The sequence below is a fragment of the Piliocolobus tephrosceles genome, chromosome 19 (assembly GCF_002776525.5).
Source record: "Piliocolobus tephrosceles isolate RC106 chromosome 19, ASM277652v3, whole genome shotgun sequence".
NCBI lineage: Eukaryota > Metazoa > Chordata > Mammalia > Primates > Cercopithecidae > Piliocolobus > Piliocolobus tephrosceles.
The window spans coordinates 22,340,220-22,357,650 of NC_045452.1; the positions used below are offsets into that span (position 1 = coordinate 22,340,220).

Consider the following 17,431-nt stretch of genomic DNA (forward strand, 5'->3'; position numbering starts at 1 on the left):
CATTAAAACATACAAAGTGTCTAAAAATAAATCTAACAAAAGATGTGTAAGATCATCACAGAGAAAAATTTTAAAAACCCATTGGGAGACCTTACAAAAGATCTAAATAAATGCGGAAAATACACATTTACAGTATAATCTTCTAAAAATACCAGTTCTTCCTAAATTGGTTCATAGATGCAATGCAATTCCAATCAAAATCCCATAGTGATTTTAAATTTTATATGGAAATGCAAAGGACCAAGAACAGGCAAGAATGAAACTCTTGAACAAGAACAAGGTGTGAGGACTTACTTCTCCCATACAACAGGGCTTATTACAGTTATCATAATTAAAACTGTGAGGGCAGGAATACACAAATAGCCCAATGGAACCAAAGAGTGAGCTCAGAAACATACCCACATAGCTAAGTCCCTGATATACGAAAGAGGTAGCTCCGTTGATTAGTGGGGAAAGAAGAGGATTTTCAATAAATGGGAATCCACTTGAAAAAAAAATTAACTTGTGTCTTACCTTATTCCTATACGAAAAAATATTTCCAGAAACACAAGACACAAAACTCACAAACTATAAAAGACTCACATAAATTATATTAAATTTAGAAATTCTCTTTGTGTTTTGTTTGTTTGTTTTGAGACGGGGTCTTGCTCTGTCACCCAGGCTAGACTACAGTGGCATGATTATAGTTCATTGTAACCTTGAATTCCTGGGCTCAAGCGATCCTTCTGCCTCAGCCTCCCGAGTAGGTGGGACTATAGGCATGAGCCACCATGCCCGGCTCATTTTTTTGAGAGAGGGGGTCTTGCTATGTTGCTTAGGCTGGTCTTGGACTCCTGGCCTCAAGTCAGCCTTCCGCCTTGGCCTCCCAAAGCACTGAAATTATAGGCATGAAACACTATGCCCAGCTAAATTTAGAGATTCTTAATCAAAAGACAGGATAAATAGAAAGAAAAAGACAAATCCCAAGGTGGGAGAAGATGTCTGCAATATATTTAAGCAACAACAAACTAGTATTCTGGAAATTTAAAGAACTCTTAATTCAAGAAAAAACCAATACAATAGAAAGAGTAGGTAAAAGACTTAACTTGCCACTTCACAAAAGAGGAAATACAGGCCAGGGCCAGCATGGGCTACATAGCAAGACTCTGTCTATACAAAATATAAAAACTGAGTCAGGCATGGTGGCACACTCCTGTAGTCCCAGCTCCTCAGGAGGCTGAGGCAGGAGGATCATTTGAGCCCAGGAAATCGAGGCTGAAGTGAGCACCATACTCCAGCCTAGGCAACAGAGCAAGACACTGTCTCAAATATATATATTATATATAATAATGGAAAGTGATTTCTTTCACCAATTATATATACATATAATTGGTATATGTATAAAATAATTGGTATATATGTAATTGGTAAAAGAAATCACTTTCCATTATGATACACTGATTCAATGGATGACAGAACTCCTTGAGCTGAAGCCTAAGGGCTTAGTTCATTACACAGATGTTTCCAGGCTTCTCCAAGCCCTGGCTAGATAGGATTCACAAGCAGATCAACTTTTATCTTTTAGACCTAAGTTCTCAGCCTAGAAGATAGAGGAGTAATATTTTAAAATACATCTTGAAAGTTTTTATCAACCTTTTACAATTAGGTCAGTAAAGATTGGGTTAACCAAAGGCACCACCTCTCTTTAAGGCTCCAAGTTCCTCTGTTTAGGAAATGAAGGTGTCAGGACCTTGACTGCCTACTGCCCCATACGGACCTCCACTGAATTTCTTTCTTTTTCTTTTTTTTTTTTTTTGAGACGAAGTCTTGCTCTTGTCGCCCAGGCTGGAGTGCAGTAGAGCAATCTCCTGGCGCACTGCAACCTCCGCCTCCTGGGTTCAAGCAATTTTCCTGCCTCAGCCTCCGGAGGAGCTGGGATTACAGGCGCCTGCCACCATGCCTGGCTTTTTTGTATTTTTATTACAGATGGGGTTTCACCATGTTGGCCAGGCTGGTCTCAAACTCCTGACCTCAGGCGATCCACCAGCCTCAGCCTCCCAAACTGCTGGGATTACAGGCATGAGCCGCCGCACCCGACCACCACTGATTTCTATACAATACACGCTTCTATGTGAAATAGATCAAAGAAGTACATTTCTCACTCCACTCTCTCAACACACGGTACACCCATTCATGAAAAAGCACCTCCTCTAACTCTAGAATTTATTCTGTTCTAAAGCTCCACACTTTCCAATTTCACAATCTTCTCAAAGACTTTCCATTTCTGCTCCTATCATTACCTCCCAAACAAATGACCAAGCAAAAACCTACTGTAAAATATAAGGATCTTCTTACCAGCCTCTTTCCTCCAGAGCTGAATGCTGGAGAGTAACAAAATTTAAGAGGTAGGCAGAGAAAGATAGCAAAAGCTCTGAACAGCAAAGGGAGTGGCTGGAATGGTAGAGCTTAAAAAGCTGGAAAAAGGTAAGTCATAGATATCTGTGGAGGAAAAGTTTCAAGTCTGAGGGAGAAGCCAACCATGTCAAATGACGCAAAGAGGTCAAGTAGCGTAAAGACTAAAGAGGGCTGATTTGATCTACAGCAAAAAGAACACAAATTACTGTGGCAATGGCAGTTTCTGAAGACAGGTAGTAACAGAAGCCATACAGCATTCTGAGTCTCTGGAATATGAGAAAGTAGAGACAATGACTGTAAACTATTCTTTCAGGAACTTAAATACTAAGAGAAAGTTAAGAGTTGCTGGGAAAGATTTCAGTTAATTTATATGCTAAGTGGAAACACTTCAGAGAAAAAGGCTGAAGATACACAAACACTTTGGGCCCAACAGAAACAGCTGCCTTCTACACCACTGAGAAAACAGAGTTGTTACCTGTAGTGGAACAAATATGTAAACCATTCATTGATTCATTCAATAAATATTTATTGCCGGGCGCAGTGGCTCATGCCTGTAATCTCAGCACTTTGGGAAGCTGAGGCGGGCGGATCACGTGGTCAGGAGATCAGGACCACCCTGGCTAACACGGTGAAACCCCAGTCTCTACTAAAAATACAAAAAATTAGCTGGGCATGGTGGCGGGTACCTGTAGTCCCAGCTACTCAGGAGGCTGAGGCAGGAGAATGGTGTGAACCTGGGAGATGGAGCCTGCAGTGAGCCAAGATTGCGCCACTGCACTCCAGCCTGGGCAACAGAGCAAGACTCCGTCTCAAAAAATAGTAATAAATAAAATAAAATAAAATAAATATTTATTGAGTGCCCATTATGATCCAGGAGTTGGGTATATGCCAGTGAACAAAATGAAGTTTCTGCCCTCAGGAAAAAACTATTAAAGGGGAGAAAACAGACAATAAACACACACACACACATACACACACACACAATGACAGATAAGAATAACTGCTTTGAAGAAAAAGCAGGATCGAGAGTAGCAGGAGGTGCTATTTTAAAGAAGACAGGCAGGGAAGGCCTCCCTGAGGAAATGACATTTGTGCAGGAATTTCAGTGAAGGCACAGCAAGTACAAGGCCCTGGGATAGGAACAGGTTTGATGTGTTCAAGAAATAGCAAGAAGTCAGTGTGCCTGGGAGCTAAGGGATAAGGGTAAGAAATGATGTCAGAGAGAGGCTGGGCATGGTGGCTCACGTCTGTAATCTCAGCATTTTGGAGGACAAGGCGAGTGAATAACTTGAAGTTAGGAGTTCAAGACCAGCCTGGCCAATATGGTGAAACCCATCTCTACTAAAAATAATTTAAAAATCAGCCGGGTGTGGTAGCATACGCCTGTAATCCCAGCTACTCAATGATAGCTCAGTAACGAGAATCACTTGAACCCTGGAGGCGGAGGTTGCAGTGAGCTGAGACCGTACCACTGCATTCCAGTCTGGGTGACAGGGCGAGACTGTCTCCCAAAAAAAAAAAAGAAATGGTGTCAGAGAGAATACCAAGGCCACATAATAGGTACTATGATTTCATCATAAGCCTCACAGAAAAGCATTGAAGAGTATTGAGAGTAGCGTAGCAGTGTCTGATTTCAGTTTTCAAAGGCTCACTATTGCTGAGTGAAGAATTCCAATTACAATATAGGGTGATGAAGTAAGTTGATAAAGGGCAACAGCGGCACACTGGCTCACGCCTGTAATCTCAGCACTGTGGGAGGTTGAGGACAGGGGCAGAGGGGATCACGTGAGGTCAGGAGTTTGAGACCTGCCTGGACAACATGGTGAAATCCTGTCTCTACTAAAAATATAAAAATTATCCGGGCGTGGTGGCGCATGTCTGTAATCCCAGCTACTCAGGAGGCTGAGGCACAAGAACCCCTTGAACCAGGGAGGCAGAAGTTGCCGTGAGCCGAGATCACGCCACAGAACTCCAGCCTGGGTGACACAGCAGGACCCCGTCCTCAAAAAAAAAAAAAAATAGGGAACTGGGAAAACCAAAAGCGGGGCATCTGACACTAAATATGAGTTAGGAAAGGCTTCAAGAAGAGTGAGGGAGAGAAAGGGTATTCCAAATGGAGGACACATACGTAGAAAAGAAACAGGGGTTTTGAAAAGGCTTGACATTTATTTACACCAGCATGGGACAGAAAATATTGTATAAAAATATACCATTTAAGGCCGCGCCTGGTGGCTCACACCTGTAATCCCAGCACTTTAGGAGGCCAAGGCAGGCAGATCACGAGGTCAAGAGATCGTCAAGAGATCATCCTGGCCAACATGGTGAAACCCTGTCTCTACTAAAAATACAAAAATTAGTCAGGAGTGGTGGTGCATGCCTGTAGTCCCAGCTACTCAGGAGGCTGAGGCAGGAGAATTACTTGAACCCAGGAAACGGAGGTTGCAGTGAGCCAAGATCGCGCCACTGCACTCCAGCCTGGCAACAGAGCAAGACTCCGTCTCAAAAATATATATATACCACTTACAGCTACAAAAAAAAAAAAAAAAAAAAGATATCCAGGAATAAAACTAACAAATATTTGTATGACTTTTCCGGAGACAGTCACAAAACTCTGTAAAGACATTAAAGAAAACCTATTTAATTGAAGAGACAAAACAAAGTAATGGATAGGAAGATTCAATATTTAAAAATGTGTATTTTCCTACCCACTGTTTTTGTTTGTTTGTTTATTTAAGAGACAGGGTCTCACTATGTCTCCCAGGCTGGACTGTAGTGGTGCAATCATAGCTCACTATAATCTCAAACTCCTGGGCTCAAACAATCCTCAAATGTCAACCTCCCAACATGGCGGGATTATATTCTCCCCACTTACCTATAAACAACATAATTCAAATAAAAATTCCAGCGAGTATACCAAAAGACATATACAAGAATTCCATAGTGGCATAAATCATAATAGTCCCAAAGTGAAACAGCCTAAACATCCATGAACAGTAAAATGGAAAAATAAATTGCATTTTATTCATACAATGAATTGATTAAACAGCAATGAAAATAAACTGTACCCACACACAATCCAACATAAAAAAATTTCAAAAACATAAAGAAACCACTAACAGAATACACATGGTATGACTCCATTTTTATAAGGTTTCAAAACTAACCTATGGTGTTGAAAATCAGGATGGTAGTTTCTTTTAAGTATTGACTGGGAAGAAGCACAAGGTGGGGAAAGTTCTGGACTACTAGTATTTCCTCATTAAGTAGTAGTTACTAACTAAGTAGTAGTTCCTCACTAAGTAGTAGTTACTAACAGGTGTACTCACTTTCTGATAATAACAACACTTACAAGTTGTGGGTTATTTTGTATTTATGTTATATTTCCATAACAGGAAGAGTACTTGGTGTCTGCAATTTACTTCAAGAAACATCAAAAAAATTAGATTGAGGGCTAGGTGTGGTGGCTCATGCCTGTAATCCCAGCACTTTGGGAGGCTGAGGAGGGCGGATCACCTGAGGCCAGAAGTTTGAGACCAGCCTGGTCAACATGGTGAAACCCTGTCACTAAAAATACAAAAATTAGCCATTCATGGTGGCACATGGCTGTAATCCCAGCTACTCGGGAGGCTGAGGTAAGATAATCACTTGAACCCGGGAGACGGAGCCTGCAGTGAGCCAAGATCGCATCACTGCACTCCAGTCTGGGCAACAGAGTGAGACTCTATTACAAAAAAAAAAAAAAAATTTAAATTTAAAGATTAGATTGATAAATATCTGTGATTTAAGCAAGTTTTGTAAAATGTTATAGGTAGAATCTAAGAGATGGGCATGCAGGTATTCATTGTAAAATTCTTCCTACTTCTTTTTTTTTTCTTTCTACTTTATGTTTGATTTTTTTCATAATAAAATGTTGGAGGTAAAAATCCCAAAAGGATTTTTTGTTGGCAGAACTTCATAAGCCAATTCTAAAATCATGGAAAATTAAAAGGGTAATAGCCAAGACAACTTTGAAAAAGAAAAAGGTAAGGAGACAGCTGTCCTAGCAGACAGAAAGGCTAATTATTAGGCAATTAACTAAAATAAGGTAGCAGTGACACAGAGATGGACAGAGAGACCAGTCAAAGAAAAGAGAGCCTGAAAACTAACTCACGCACAGACAGAATACAGCAGGCATAAAGATCAGTAGGAAAAAGTAGAACTATTCAATAAGTAGGGATTAACAGCTTGGATTAGAAGAAAATACAAAATGTCTTTAACTTACTAGGAAAATGAATACTGAATAACAAACATAAATTACTGAAGAACACATAATTTTCTCTCATATATAGGTTCAAAACACGAGAAACAACATTACATATTGCTTAAGAATATATTCACGTGGGAAAAGAATACAGACATATTTGGCAATGAAATACCAAATTCAAGTTAGTAGTTGCCTCCAGGGGTAATGAAGATTTATGCAAAGCACGTAAGTTGGGTGGTATCCGAACACACAATTTTCTATATTGTTGTTTATATATTTTTTCTTTTCTTTTTTTTTTTTTTTCTGAGATGGAGTTTTTCTCTTGTTGCCCAGGCTGGAGTGCAGTGGCGCGATCTTGGCTTACCGCATCCTTCACCTCCCAGGTTCAAGCGATTCTCCTGCCTCAGCCTCCCTACTAGCTGGAATTACAGGCATGTGCCACCATGCCCCGCTAATTTTGTATTTTTAGTAGAGACGGGATTTCTCCATGTTGGTAAGGCTGGTCTCAAACTCCCGACCGCAGGAGATCTGCCTGCCTTAGCCTCCCAAAGTGCTGGGATTACAGGCATAAGCCACAGTGCCTGGCCTCTTTATACATTTTTTCAAATCTTAAATATTTCATAACAAATTATATATTTTTTGAATTAAAAAAAGTTTGAGGTATGAGTACATGGTTTTTAAACAGTACTTAGCACAGTTTCATGGGCTGGAACAAATACTAGGAATAGGGAAGTAAGACAAGATGTTAAAAGAAAAAGACCAGATTCTGCAAAGCCTTGCAAAACATGCCAAGAAATTTATTCACTTATTTATTTATTGTTTGTTTGTTTATTTGAGAGTCTCATTCTGTCACCCAGGCTAGAGTGCTATGGTGCAATCTTGGCTCATTGCAACCTCCGCCTCTTGGGTTCAACCGATCCTCCCACCTCAGCCTCCTCTGTAGCTGGGTCTACAAGCGTGTGTCACCACGCCCAGCTAATTTTTGTAGTTTTAGCACAGGGTTTCACCATGTTGGCCAGGCTGGTCTCGAACTCCTGATCTGAGGTGATCTGTGCACCTCAGCCTCCCAAAGTGCTGGAATTACAGGCATAAGTCACTACACCTGGCAAGACATTTATTTTGCTTTTGTTTCATCCCACAAGGCAATCACTGAAAAGGTATAAGCTAGGAAGTCCTAAAAGATTACTCTGACTAAAGCTATACGATAGAGTATGTTTCCTAATGACAGAGGCTTGTTTACCATTTAATCCCTAATCTTAGCATAGTTTATAATACGTTGATATTAATGAATACATATGCTAAATTAATGAATTTATGGAAGGAATGGGGTGAGGGAAGCAGAGAAATTAGAAATAAATTCTAATAATCCAGGTAGGAAATGTTGGACTTAAAATGATCACTTTAACTTATAGCTATCTATTTTACAAGAAATGTTAAGATTATAAGAAACTTTCAAGGAACATGAAATAAAGTAAGGATCTATAACATTATAAACATGAAGATCCTGGTACAAATCAGGGAATGCAATAATTCTGTATCTACTCACCATTCTTCCGCTCACTAAGTGGAGGCAAATTGGGATTCCTGCCAGGGTGGAGGCCTAGCGTCAGCTCGGGCTGCAAGGAGAGCTCCTGCAGTTCATTGGCAACAGCTTCGCTCTGGGGACTGGGTGCCGCAGATAGGGACACGAGCACTGGTTCATCATCATTTTCGCCGGCCCCTCCTCCGTCCAGTCCATTCACAGCAATGACGGAAGGGGGCAGGCACACCACACTGGAGAAATCCACTTTGGCTTTCGTGATGGCAATCTGGAAATGGAAGAAAAAATCGAAAGTTTACACGGTATCATGATAATATGGTTTGGTGGTCTCCTTACCCAAATCTCATCTTGAATTGTAGTTCCCACAATTCCCACGTCATGGGAGGGACTTGGTGGCAGGTAACTGAATCATGGGGGCAGTTACCTCCATGCTCTTCTCATGAGTTCTCACAAGATCTGATGGTTTTATAAAGGGCTTTTCCTCTTTTGCTCAGCACTTCTCCTTCCTGCCACCATGTGAAGAAGGACATGTTTGCTTTTCCTTCCACCATGATTGTAAGTTTCCTGAGGCCTCCCCAGCCCTGTGGAACTGTGAATCAATTAAACCTCTTTCCTTTATAAACTACCCAGTCTCAGGCAGTTCTTTATAGCAATGTGAGAACAGACTAATATAGTAAATTGGCACTGATAGAGTGGGATGCTGCTATAAGGATACCCGAAAATGTGGAAGCAACTTTGAAACTGGGTAACAGGCAGAGGTTGGAACAGTTTAGAGGGCTCGGAAGAAGACAGGAAAATGTGGGAAAGTTTGAAACTTCCTAGAGACTTGTTGAATGCCTTTGACCAAAATGCTGATAGTGATATGGACAATGAAGGTTATGAAATGCAATCCCCAATGTTAGAGGTAGGGCCTGATGGGAGATATTTGAGTCATGGGGGCAGATCCATCATGGACTGGTGCTGTCCACGTGATGGTGAGTGAGTTCTTGCAACATCTAGTTGTTTAAAAGTGTGTGCACTGCCCTCCTTCTTTCTCTTGTTCCTGCTCTCACCCTGTGACATGCCTGCACCTGCTTCACCTTCTACCATGAGTAAAAGCTCCTTGATGGCACCATCCTTGCACAGTCCTGCAAAACCATGAACCAATTAAACCTCATTAAAAAAAAAATTTATATATATATATATATGTATGTAAAAATCTACATTCACTGAGTCCTAGGTAGTTAGTAAGAATAATTTCTTTTTTTCTTTCTGTTTTTTTGAGGCGGAGTCTTGCTCTGTCGCCCAGGCTGGAGTTCAGAGGCGTGATCTCGGCTCACTGCAAGTTCCACCTCCTGGGTTCACGTCATTCTCCTGCCTCCCAAGCAGCTGGGACTACAGGTGCCCACTACCACACCCAGCTAAATTTTGTATTTTTAGTAGAGACGGGGTTTCACCATGTTAACCAGGATGGTCTCAATCTCCTGACCTCGAGATCTGCCCACCTCAGCCTCCCAAAGTGCTGGGATTAGAGGCGTGAGCCACCATGCCCAGCCATAAGAATAATTTTTATAAAGCATTTCTAATGTGGGAAATGCTTATTCTAAAGCCACATTTAAGAAAAATAAGATATAAAACTACATATAATATATATTTTATAATATATATTATATATAAATATATAATATTAAATTTATTATTATAAATTATATTATAATAATATATAAATATTTTACATAATGGGCAAAATATATTTATAATTAATATATATTTATATTGATATATAATATATATCAATATAAATATATATTAAATATATTTATATATAATATATATATAATATATATTAAAATATTACACAAAGAGAAAAGATTTCAAGAAGTATACCAAGACACAAAAGAGGGGTTCTGTTTGATTGGACAATGAAAAAATTTTAAGGTTCCAAATTTTCTCTAAAATACTTACATGGCTTTTATAATAAAAAGACTATAGTTTCTGATCTATAAAGTGAGATTCCCTGGGCATTCCTTGCAAACTTTGATGAGGACTTTAACTTGCTTTAGTTGAAGAAACCAACAAAATATTGAACAGCCATGAAGTGAAGAAAGACACTAAACAGACTATTATGATCTAACTTCAAGTAAAGCAACAGTGTGCCCAAATCTGACTGTAGTTCTGGTTGATACATCTCACAGAAAATAAACTGGACTGGAAAAGGTCCAGATAAGAGCAATTAACATGAGGGAGATAACATTATGAAGAAAAAGATATTAAGGACTCTCTACTCCAAAAAAGACTGGAAGAAGACTTAAGGAAGACAAGTTCAAAAAAAATTTGAACTCAATATTAAGAACTCAATATTCTCAAGGGTACTATGGGCAAACAATGGGAAAAGGATTTCTTTTAGGGTTTGAATAATGTTAGAAATTACAAAATAACAAACGTCTACTAAGAAAATTCAGAATCTAAACTTCAAAGAGTTCTTTTCCATCTTGTCTATGATTTATTATGGTTTGAACCACATCTCTGTGTGTACTGGGAAAAAAAAAAACTGTTATACAGGATTAATCCATCTGGCTGAGTATTCTTTGTCATTGACTCTGAAACAGCATGTTTGCTTCTTTTAACAGCAGCCTTTCAGACTAAAAAAAAGACTTCAATTTTATGACATTCAAGGACCCCTTGAAAACTAACCTCCTTATTCTAAAGGAAAATAGAATGGTATCAAAACTTCAGCCCTAGGACTTAGGAAAAATGGTTTCACATAGAGTAACAGGTTTCCAATAAACAACTGTTAAATAATTACGGACAGTAAGAGTTCATACCTCTCATAAGAAAAATAAGAAATTCAACTGTAACAGCAACAACTCTGTATGCAGTAGACGGGCCACGCAAAAGTATTAACACAAAACAAGAATTCTAACAGTTGTTAACTGAACAGAGAGAGAAGCAAATGAAAGATACATAAAGACAATCTAGGAAACCACAACAGACATGTCTTGGGGGAAATTTGGATGACACAAGGAAGACTGCATGAAACATACAGAAACACTAAAAATAATGTTAGGAAGTCAAGGACAGGAAACATCAAGTCTCATACCACTAAAATACTACAGCTAAACAGATGCGCTAGAATCATGGTTTCATGTAAAAAGTTCTTAACTTAGCAAAACCCCATTATTTCAGACTTAACTGATATTTGTGATACTATAACTTGGTGTGAGATTAAGTAAAATCTTATTCTACTTGGCAGGGGCACGGTAATGTAAAAGAGTGCCAGGTGGCCAGGCGCAGTGGCTCACTCCTATAATCCTAGCACTCTGGGAGGCTGAGGTAGGAGGATTGCTAGAGCCCAGGAGTTCCAGATCAGTCTGGGCAACATAGTAAGACCCCGTCTCTTTAAAAAAAAATTTTTTTTAAGTTTTTAAAAATTTTAAAAAGAAGGAAAAAAAGTGTAAAAGGTGAGTTTATTGTCTAAGAGCTCCAAGGCAGGAGGAAAGGTGAATTTAATGTTACATATGTTTTTTATCACAATTATTTTTAGATGTCTTGGCAAAAAAAAAAATTCACTAAGTAAACTTACATTACTGAGCTTGAAAGAATAAAACCACATATTTAATTGTTTTATTTATTTATTTATTTTGAGACAAGGTTTCACTCCCATCGACCCAGGCTGGAGTGCAGTGGTGAGTTCTCGGCTCACTGCAACCTCCACCTCCCGGCCTCAAGCAATCCTCCTGCCTCAGTCTCCCGAGTAACTGGGAATATAGGCGTGCGCCACCAGACCCGGCTAATTTTTGTATTTTTAGTAGAGATGGGGTTTTGCCATGTTGCCTAGGCTGGTTTTAAACTCCTGGACTCAAGTGAGCCACCTGCCTTGGACTCACAAAGTGCTAGGCGTGAGAGCTCACTGAGTCCAGCCTTTTCCTTTTCCTTGTTTTTTTTTTTTTTTTTTTTTTTTTTAAGGGACAGGGTCTCGCTCTGTTGCCCAGACTAGGGTGCAGTGGCATGACCACAGCTCATTGCAACCTTTAATTCCTGGGCTCAAGTGATCCTCCCACATCAGCCCCACAAGTAGCTAGGACTACAGACACACCAGCATGCCCAACTTTTTTTTTATTTTTCTTGCAAGGGGTTGGGGAGATACGAGGTTTTGCTATGTTGCCCAGGCTGGTCTCAAACTCCTGACCTCAGGTGATCACCCGCCCCAGCCTCCCAAAGTGCTAGGATTACAAGCGTGAGCCACCGTACTCAGCCAAGAAAGTTTGTGGTTTTTTTTTTTTTTTTTCTTTTTTTTTTTGAGACGGAGTTTCACTCTGTCGCCCAGGCTGGAGCGCAGTGGCACTATCGCGGCTCGCTGCAACCTCCACCTCCCAGGTTCACACCATTCTCCTGCCTCAGCTTCCCAAGTAGCTGGGACTACAGGCACCCGCAACCACACCCAGTTAATTTTTTTTTCTGTATTTTTAGTAGAGACGGGGCTTCACCATGTTGGCCAGGATGGTCTTGATCTCCTGACCTCATGATCCACCCACCTCGGCCTCCCAAAGTGCTGGGATTACAGGTGTGAGCCACCGCGCCCGGCCAGAAAGTTTTAAAAATAATGTTTCACCCAGGAGCGATGGCTCACACCTGTAATCCCCAGCAGTTTGGGAGGCCAAGGTAGGCAGATCACTAGAGCCAGGAGTTCAAGACAATCCTGGGCAACATGGCAAAACCCCGTCTCTACAAAACACACGAAAATTAGTGGGGCATGGTAGTGTGAGTCTGCAGTCTCAGCTACTCCCAAGGCTGAGGTAAGAGGATCACCTCAACCCCAGGGAGGTTGAGGATGCAGTGAACTGTGGTCATGCCACTGCACTCCAGCCTGGGCAACAGAGCGAGATCCAACCCAGGACGGGGCGGGGAGTGGAGATGTTTCTTAGAACACATACTTTTTTTTCTTTCATACAACATGTTACTCTGCCATCCAACCTAGAGTGCAATGGAATGATCATAGCTCACTGCAGCCTTAAACTCGTGGGCTCAAGTGATCCTCCCAGGTAGCTAGGACTACAGGCGTGTGCCATCACACCTGACTATTTTTTAACATTTTTGTAGAGATGGGATCTCACTATGTTGCCCAAGCTGGTCTCGAATTCCCGGCCTCAAGTGATTGCCCTACACTGGCCTCGCAAAACACTGGGATTACAAGCATGAGCTACCTTGCCCGACAGAACACATACATTTTTAATAGTTTAAAGAAAGGACTGTTTGATACTATATTATGATGCAAAAAGAAAAGAAAGAAAATAGGAATATCAAATTCTATAGACCTGAACCCCATGATTGTGCCTACCACTACCCAGAACAAAAGAAATAAGCAATTTGAAAAACTGCTTTAGCAAGTGTTCGATTCAGAATAGTTCTGTAATTAAGTTCCATATTTACAAAATTATTAAGGGCTTAAAGAGATCACTTAAAATTTACACATATATCTACACACATACATACGCACACACACTTTACCAAATATTTTTATTGGATAAATTATATAGTGTTATTTGTTAATTTAGGGATTTCAAAAGTTTCAGGATATAACCTTTAAAATATCAATATTAAACTATACTATATAACAATAAAATCCTTCCATCAGGGTCATGAGGCAGTGAGTGGGGAAGAATACATAAAACAAGAGGGGCAGAATGTTGATAATGTTGAAGCTGGTTATTAGGTATTTAGAAATTCATTACGCTAGGCCGGGCGCGGTGGCTCAAGCCTGTAATCCCAGCACTTTGGAAGGCCGAGATGGGCGGATCACAAGGTCAGGAGATCGAGACCATCCTGGCTAACACGGTGAAACCCCGTCTCTACTAAAAAATACATTTAAAAAAACTAGCCGGGCGAGGTGGCGGGCGCCTGTAGTCCCAGCTACTCGGGGGGCTGAGGCAGGAGAATGGCGTGAACCCGGGAGGCAGAGCTTGCAGTGAGCTGAGATCTGGCCACTGCACTCCAGCTTGGGCAACAGAGTGAGACTCCGTCTCCAAAAAAAAAAAAAGAAATTCATTATGCTATTATCTCTGTACTTGTACATGTTTGATAACATTCTCCTAATGTTTTTAAAAAAATAAGATTCTTCCACAGAACGATGGGAAGACTGAGAGAGACATCATAGCAAGGTTTCCTTAACCTTGAGATTAGGAAATAGACCAGAAGTCATATATAAGCACTGACAAAAGACTAATTTGGCATAAAATATACACACTGGATTTATTTCTCTAACAAACACACTACTCTCTATTCATTTTGAAAGAGCCCACAGGATAAAATCTCATAAACTATGATAATCTAGAGACAAGACCCAAAAATGTTGAGGTATGGCCATCATAATTAAGTCCCCTTTAACAATTCCTGAATACTCCTATAATTTTATTTACTGTAAAACTTGCATCAGTTTTTAGAGTTGTAATTTATAACTCTATTGAGTCTAAGATCAAACCTTCTTTTTTATCAAAGGATCAGTAACTCCAGTTTCTGGGCTGCTGATTCACATATGATCAATAGCAGCCAGAACAAAAACAACATGGGAGCAGGGTCATCTCCCACAACCCATCTGTTTCCTTCTTTTGCTGGCCTGATTATGCCTCATCTTTTCTCCGCCCTACTTGCTTTAGGGCTGCATGCCTTCTGCCTGTACAGAACAACATATGTACCTAGAAGCTGCAGCATGAAATGCGTTAGAAGAATGGAAGAACGTAGACAGCTACTGACAACTCTAAAACGTAAGCACTTTATCATGACCCATGACAAAAAGGTGGTTCCATGCAATCAAATGGTATGGTTCTTCTGAAAAAATTTTTTAAATAATTGGTATAAAAATTGTTTTCAACCAATTAATGAACTTTCTTTAGCTGGACATATTTTTACTTTAATTCTCACTGATTTATTTTCAGTGTAGTAAACCTAATCTTGAAAACTCTTACTGTCTAAGCAGGATGTAGGGGTGTACGTCCTACAGTAGAAGATGAGGAAAACAGTCAGGCATGGTGATGCATGCCTGCAGTCCCAGCTACTCGGGAGGCTGAGGCAGGAGGACTGCACGAATCCAGGAGGTAGAGGTTGCAGTGAGTCAAGACTGTGCCACTGCACTACAGCCTGGATGACAGAGTGAAACTATATCTCAAAAAAAAAAAAAAAAAAAAGTTACTGTATAGAAGATGAAGCCTAGTCACCTGCTGAAACTAAGAGATGACACCTAACACTATATGGATCCAGGTTAACACCATATGGAGCAGGCAGAAGAATCCCTAAGCTAAGCCCTGTCCAAAATTCTCACCCACAAAATTGTGATATGTAATAAATGGCATCAGACTTCTCAACAGCAGAAAAGAAAGAAAGAAAAGAAAAGAAAGGGAAAGAAAAAGGGAAGGGAAGGGGGAGGGGGAGGGGAGGGGAAGGAGGGGAAGGAAGGGAAGGGGGGAAGGGAAGGAAGGGAAGGGGGGAAGAGGGGGAAGGAAGGGAAGGAGGGGAAGGGGGGAAGGAGGGACGGGGGAAGAAGGGGAAGGAGGGGATGGGGGAAGGGGGAAGGGGGAGTGGGGAAGGGAGGGAGGGAAACATGGGAGTGAATAATAGAAAAAACTTAAGAATTTTAAATGGTCGTCTAAAAGTAGTAAGATGCAGGGTAGACTTCTAGGTATCTACAGCATTCTGAAAGAATTGGGTAGCCAAGGTGATAAATACCCTTTGGTAACAGCCAATGGTGACAAATAGCCAAAGGCAAAAAATAATTTATGGCCAGTCCATAAATTATTTGGCCTTTGCTCACTTCAGCTCCTCTTGATGGTTCTACCGGGAATCAGTCATTCGACTATTTCCTCATCCCCTAACAAAAAAGTTAACAGTAACAATATAACACTGCCTCTTCAATTAAAACAGTAAGGGCCCCTTCACTACTTGCTTCATTTCTCACCATTCCCCTTTATTCACACTCTAATCACTGGTACCCGTTACGCGGCTCTTTACTGTGACTGCCAAGAATTGCCTCTTCTTCTCCACCCTACCTCCTTCTATTATCCATCCCCTTCCAATGGGCTAGGCTTCCACAACATCCCAAGATTGCTTTTATCACTGTTTACTTTTACCATTACCATGGATTGATGTCCCAGTAGATGGTAAATTCTTTGAAAGAAACTCCATTCTACCGGTTTTTTGTCTCAAGTACCCAGACACAATGCTTGAAATTTTAAAATAACTTTATAAATATTTGCTAATTTACTATGTATATTAACCTTACAGCAAACACATCATATATACAAAGTCGGCACAGGTACAGAAAAAAAAAGGAAAGAGGGTTCCGTCACAGGTATAAATGCATGGAAGATCAGAAAAAGCTTCCAGAGTGGGCCAGGTGTGGTAGCTCACACCTGTAATTCCAGCGCTTTGGGAAGCCAAGCGGGGAGGATCCCCTGAGCCCAGTAGTTCAAAACCAACCTGGTTAACAAATATGCAATACCCACGACATGCCAGGTGCTGTCTGGGTATTGAGAATTACAGTAAATAAAACAAAGTTCTTGCCCTCAGGGAGCTTATATTCTTCCAGGAGACATAACTGCATGAACAAAGTCATAGATGTGAGAAAGTGTGAAGTATGTTCTAAAAGGGCAATATGGTTTGGCCAATCACATGGTTCAAGTACAAGGAAATTAATATAGCAGTGGAGAAATCACGTGGTTCCAGTACAAGGAAATTAATATGGCGGTTGAGTTAGACTGCATTGGAAAAAAGAAATATGAGGTTGCAGGGGGAGGTTACAAAGCTACTTCATTAGGCAAAGTATAATGTGTTGATATCCTGAATTGGGGTAGTTAAATAGAAAGAAGGGTACGACCATACAATGTACCTGGCACAGAAGAGGAACTCAAATCTTTGTCGAGTTAATACTGAATGAATAAGGACAGGATTTATATAGATAGAATGTGTTTCTGTTTGATTGTTAGGGATGGAAGAGAGACAGATGTCAAAAATTACTGAAGGTTGTAAGCCAGAGCGGTCATGACAACAGTATTCTGCTAATAGAAATACGGAAAAGAGGAGGAATTTTATCTGTGGAGGTAATAAATTTGATTTTGCATGCTGGGTCGAGGGACCAAAGAACAATAACGGCAATGTCATTTGGGTTTCCATTAGGTACACAAGAAGGAAAACATGGGAACGAAGACAGAAAGAGAAATGACAAAGATTACAAGAATAGGAAGAGAATGACAGAAAAAAAGTAGGAAGAGTTTGAGAAAGAGGAA

The 17,431-nt window shown here is 40.4% G+C and overlaps 1 protein-coding gene across 3 annotated transcripts in view; it reads right to left on the reverse strand.

Moving 5' to 3' along the window:
* The window catches only part of MRTFA (myocardin related transcription factor A), a 222,449-nt gene that overhangs the window by 129,268 nt on the left and 75,750 nt on the right, over nt 1–17,431 (reverse strand). For all 3 annotated transcript variants that reach the window (XM_023221912.2, XM_023221913.1, XM_031934611.1), the window contains one exon: nt 8,184–8,445. The gene's annotated coding sequence lies outside the window, so the exon portion shown is untranslated. The remainder of the gene's footprint in view (nt 1–8,183; nt 8,446–17,431) is intronic.